We start from the raw sequence: 6,000 nt of genomic DNA on the forward strand, positions 1-6,000 counted from the left end.
GTGATTTTAATCACTTCCCCCTCAGGTGGCTGCCACCCAAACCATGGCAGAATCTCAGCTGCCTTGCGCGGAAGATTCAGGAGAGCAATAGCCTCCTTTGTAGAACGAATGGTGGTTGCGGGATCACGTCCTTCTTCCCCATGCTTGATGCGGTTTCGGGAGTGCCAGATTGACCACATGATTGTTTTAATTTTTGCTCGGTCATCATCAGAAAACCTCGCGTCACATATGATGTCGCGCGCCCATGAATCTGGGTGGAGATGCGGAAGCCGGAGACCGAACCACGCATACGCCTCCTCCCAAAAGCGACGAGCATGCGCACAGTGTATCAGTGCATGCTTTAAATCCTCACTCATTGCCATGCATACCTTGCATCGATCAATGACTGCGATATGGCGGTATTTGAGAGTACTTTCATCTGGAAGAATGCCACGGAGAACTCTCCACCAGAAGACTCGCACTTTGGGAATTACATTGAGCTTCCATAAGGCCTTCCACAACTGTTGATCGTCCCCTGAGGTTCCGGTAGCCGTCCCTTCCTCTCGAGCAAGATGCTCGTTGTGAGTCATGAGAGCGCGGTACGCCGTCTTCACAGTGTAGTTGCCAGATTTTTCGAAAGCCCAAGCAAAGGAGTCCTCATCAGCACCGGGGGCAATGAAGATTTCCCTAACAACATCTTGCCTCAAGGACCCATTTTCAGAATCAATGAGCTCGGATACTCTCTCGATATTGGTATTAGGAGGTCTCGAGATCGGGCGCATGGAAATAGTACCTGGTATCCAATTTTGGTGCCACACTGAAATAGTACTTCCATCTCCCACCCTTGCAATCAACCCAACATTTAGGGCCTCTCGTCCCGCGATGATTGTCTTCCAAGTAGCCGATGCCGATTTTGGAACCGGCGCTTGCATAAAATCAGTCTCCGGGAAGTATCGTCCTTTCAAGACCCTTGCACACAAGGAGTTGGGATTCGTCATGAAACGCCACCCCTGTTTACCAAGCATTGCAAGATTGAACAAACGTAAGTCTCTAAAACCCATTCCACCCATGCACTTTGGTTTAGTCATTTCCTCCCACGACAACCAATGCATTGATTTCTTATCCAAAGAGCTGCTCCAGAAGTATTTCGCCATGGGGAGGTCAGACTCTTGTATACCTTTTTTGTGAATAGAAACGTGCTCATCAGATAGGTAGGAATAGCTTGAGCTATTGACTTAATGAGCGTCTCACGCCCAGCGCATGCTAGCAGTTTTTCCGACCACCCATTCATATACCCACGGGCTCTTTCACTGATATGATCAAAAGTTCCACTCGTGATACGACCAACAGCCGTTGGCAACCCTAGATATTTCTCATTGAACGCTTCCACTTGGATATTCAACGCAATTTTCATAACTTCCTTCACTTGGTCAGGAGTGTTTGTACTGAAGAAGATGGAGCTTTTTTCCCGGTTAACTCGCTGTCCAGAAGCATCACCATAGATTCTCAAAATCTCATTAAGTCTGAGAGCACTATGATCCTTTGCATCAATAAAAATGTGTCTGTCATCTGTAAAGAGCAAATGAGAGATCCACGGTGATCTATAGCTTACTCTCAAACCTCTGTCAATGATACCTCCATTGTAAGATTTCAACAAGGAGGAAAAACCTTCCGCACATATTAGAAACAGATATGGCGAGGCAGGGTCGCCTTGACGGAGCCCCCTTGAAGGGGTGAAGAAAGGCAGTAGCTCATCGTTTACGCGAACCGAAAAGCAAACTGAAGATACACATTTCATGATCAACCTGACAAAAACAATACTGAACCCCAGCTTGGACAGAATTGCTTCGAGGTAATGCCACTCGACACGGTCGTAAGCTTTCTATCAAGCTTGACCGCACAAGAATAATTATTTCCTTTTTCCTCCTTCGCATTGTGTGCACACTCTCGTATGCCACAAGCACATTATCAGTTATTAGACGACCCGGTACAAAAGCACTTTGTTCCTCACTGATAATCTCGTCCATGATGCATCGCAGCCGGTTTGTAATTGCTTTATTCGCAATCTTATACAAGACAGAACAAAAAGCGATTGGACGGTACTGAGAAATGGACTGGGGATGTTTTACCTTTGGAATTATGGTAATGGAGGTGTCATTTAGTCCAGAGGCTAATTCCCCACCATTTAAGAAATCCAAAAGTGCATTAGTAACTTCTCCACCAAGAAGGTCCCAGTGCCTTTGATAAAACCCCGCAGTGAACCCATCCACACCGGGAGCTTTTGAAGGAGCCATCTGGAAAAGCGCGGTTTAACCTCCTCCGCGGTGTAGGGTTTAGTAAGCTCCATGTTCATCGCATCTGAGATTTTGGCAGGAACATGAGCTAATAACTCGCTTGGATCATGAAAGCTGTCGGACTGGTATAGGTTCTGATAGAACTATTGTACTTCCTCCTTATCCTCGCTCTCATCCACACAGACCGATCCATCAGATCGCCCGAGTCCCTGAATTTTGTTCATCCTCTTACGCTGCCTGGCTTGGGCCTGAAAGTACTTTGTGTTACGATCCCCTTCCCGTAGCCAAGGAACGCGTGACCTCTGCCGGTACCACACCTCTTCCAGATGCAGTGCCTCTTTTAGTTTCTTGACAGTGCTTTGCTCCTCATCTGATGGGCCACAACCAATGGACAGAGAACGGAGCCGGTCAAGCTTCTTTTGGAGTTGTCTGACCCGCCTTGTCAAACACCCAAACTCCCTGGATCCCCATGGTTCCAGAGTTGCTTGCAATTCACCCAATGTCGAGGCAATGCCTTGTAGCCCCGGGCCACGTTGGATTCCTCGCCAAGTTTCAGAAACGAGCCGATCGTAGTCCGAGTGAGTTTGCCAGACATTTTCATACCTGAACTGCTTTTTGGCCCTAGATCGTGGCTCGAAAGTCTCTTTGATTTCTGCAATAACAAAACAGTGATCGAACTCCACCGAAGAAAGGTGTCGAACCCTGATGTACTAAAACTGTTGCCGGAAATTTTCATTAGCAAAGGCTCGGTCCAACCGTGCTTTTACATTACCCACTCCATACTGACGATTATCCCATGTGTAGGCCGTGCCTGACCAGTCTAAGTCCTGGAGGGAGACATCATCAGTGACCTCCCTAAAATCTCGCATTTGTCGCTCCGGACGAGCAGCCCAGCTAAAGTGTTCATTTGAGTATAGAGTCTCGTTGAAATCCCCCATGCACAGCCATGCATCATGAGGAATACAATGTAACGAACATAAAAACCGCCAACTGTGGTGCCTTTCGTCCGCACGCGGTGCTCCGTAGAACCCCGTGAACCTCCAGGGTGGAGAGTTCAGTAGGTTATTAGTAACCCAAACATCGATGTGCCGTTGACTGTAGTTATTAAGTTCAACTGACACATCACGGGACCAGAATAGACCAATGCCGCCGCTGAGGCCTGCACTGTCTACGGCAAAACTACCAGCAAAACCCAAACTGCTCTGCAAATCCTCTACTCTTTTTGCTCTGATTTTCGTTTCCATGACAAAGAGAAGAGCAGGGCCTTCCAACTTCACAATACTGCGAAGTTCACGAACTGCCTCGGGGTTCCCAAGCTCCCGGCAGTTCCAGCTAATGCAACTCATTGGGACTGGCAGGACCGCGACGTGGTCTCTGCCGAGTTTTCAAGTGTAGGTTTCTTCTTCTTTATTTCCCTAACAATGTCCTCTCCATCTTCATGGCTTGTTGATGCTGTATCAGTTCTTGCTAGGATATTACCATCAACATCCGTTTCTGCACCCCCATCAGTCAGCGGCAATGTGGTCTTAACCACAGGCTTGTAAACTTGGTTCCACGCATCCTTCCATTTCTGCTGCTGCCTGTTCTTGACTGGGGAATTCACCTCCTCTCCCGTGTCTTTTTTGTTACTAGAATTCCTAGTAGCCTGTTTGCTGCTTGACCCCGCATGATCTTTGAAGGAATTTTCTGACGACTGCGACTTGCGATAGTCCTCAGGAGCCCGCAGCATAGATCCAAAAGGGAGCTCGCCCGTCTCATCTTGCGATCCCGGTGTTGGGCAGTACGGATCCGAGTGTCCCAATCTACCACAAGAGAAGCAGGAATATGGAACCTGTTCATATTGTATGTCATACATGTCCACTTTCTTCCTCCTGGCAGAATCAATGAGAATCCATCTCCTCAAAGGATTCTCGACCTCGATGGTAATCCTTGCTCGCAGAAAACCACCAGTGTGATCAAAACTAATTGACTGGGCGTGTTTATCCATCTGTTTTGTGATCGGTGCCCACCAAGATTCATCCCTTAAATTATAGGGTAAACTCACTACCCTAGCCCAGATCTGGAGCTTGTCAAACTTAACTTCGTCTGGTCTCATGTGTTCCTCAAATTCAGCCAACACCACGGCATGCTTATTGATGTGCCATGGCGATCCACCCCACACGCGATCACGATCACGTTGGGTTTCAAACTCAGCCACAAACGTGTTAAAGCCCATAGATCTAAACTTCAACCCCCTCAGATTACCCCAAGCCGGCCGTAAGGCATTGGTGATGGTCTGTATATGGAGCAGGTTGCGATGCAGAATCTTGCCAGCCACCAACCACCTTGCCGGCGCTCCCTCGATGCGATCATCGAGTACCAGGAGTAGCCTCTTCTTCAGAGATATCGAGTTTACCCAGGGCTTCCTCCAGCTTCTTCCTTGCCACGCGATCCGCTTGGGCCGCGCCTTCCGCACCCCCGCTCGCAGCTGCGTCGGGTGCAGCCATCTTGCAGCGGACAGGATCTTACCACCGTCGACAGATCTCCGGGCGAAGACGAGTTCCACGGTCAAAACCCTAATCGCCACCAGCGCCGCCAGAGGGTTTTAGGGTTTCGGGGAAAAACTTAACTCTCTATCTCTCTCTACCGTTCAGACCTATTGATCCCAATTTTGTCTGCACACCCACAGTATTCGATACTTTTCCTAGGCACCGCTTCTGCAGCTCGAGGGTCTCGGAACAAAATAACAAGGGCAGTGGCTTGGCGTGGGCCGGCGGTGACCAAGGTCGGCGTGCTAGCGGCGACGGCGACGAGATCTCCACGGTGGCGGCTAGGGGAACCGATCTAGGCCCAAATGGGGCTTCAACGGGCCACACATCAGGCTGTCGTGCATCTCCTCTGATCCGGCGATGGCAGGCGGCTTCTGGGCTAGACCCACAACACGAGGATGTCGGGGGCTCCGGCCCTGGGCGTGGCGGTGGTGGCCATCTCCTTCGCCGGAGGTGGTTGACCGCCTGGTTGTGGCATCTCGCATCCAGCCCCGGCGTTGAGTGGGGAGGCGATGCTGCCGGTGAAAACCGTGCTATGACTCGAGTCATGGCGGTCGGTGGCGGTGTTTTCGTGTCGTTATCTTGTTGAAAACATCGCCACTGCAGCTACCGTCGACTTGCTTGCACTGCTCCGGGTGAGAACCTAGACCCTGGTTTCCCGGATTAGGCGATGGCGGGGCTTTAGGCGTCGCTCTCCCTTATAGGAGCATCATTTTTGTAGCAGTTGTCGGATGGAGGAGACAAGTGGTGGATTGGTGTTTCATTTACTGCATCGAAGACGACGGATCTCGGCAGCGTGGCGCAGCAGGGTCTTGGCGACGAATGTGTGATGATGGACGCATGGAGGTGGCTTTTTTTGGCGCCATGGTGGCGTCGACGGCAGGCCTGGCAAGGTCGATGTGTCAATACCTGCTCTGAAGATGGATCGATGGAAGACGGCGGCGACGGCCTCTGAGAGTGCGCCGAACCAGTGTGTGCCCCAGACCCGGCAAGCGGCTTGGTTGGTGCCTCCGGCTTTAGATGTTAGGATTTGGTGCGAGGTCTGTTTGGTATTTGACTCGGACAATCGGCACCCCTTCATCAACTGGATAGAAGTAGCGACATATGTTGTCAAGATGGTGGATCCAAAGTTATTGTTGTATTACTTTGTTAGGTCTTTGTGAATAATTAATAAAACGACTACATGCATGAGGCCGGGG

Source organism: Aegilops tauschii, chromosome 2 (genome assembly GCF_002575655.3).
Source record: "Aegilops tauschii subsp. strangulata cultivar AL8/78 chromosome 2, Aet v6.0, whole genome shotgun sequence".
Lineage (NCBI taxonomy): Eukaryota > Viridiplantae > Streptophyta > Magnoliopsida > Poales > Poaceae > Aegilops > Aegilops tauschii.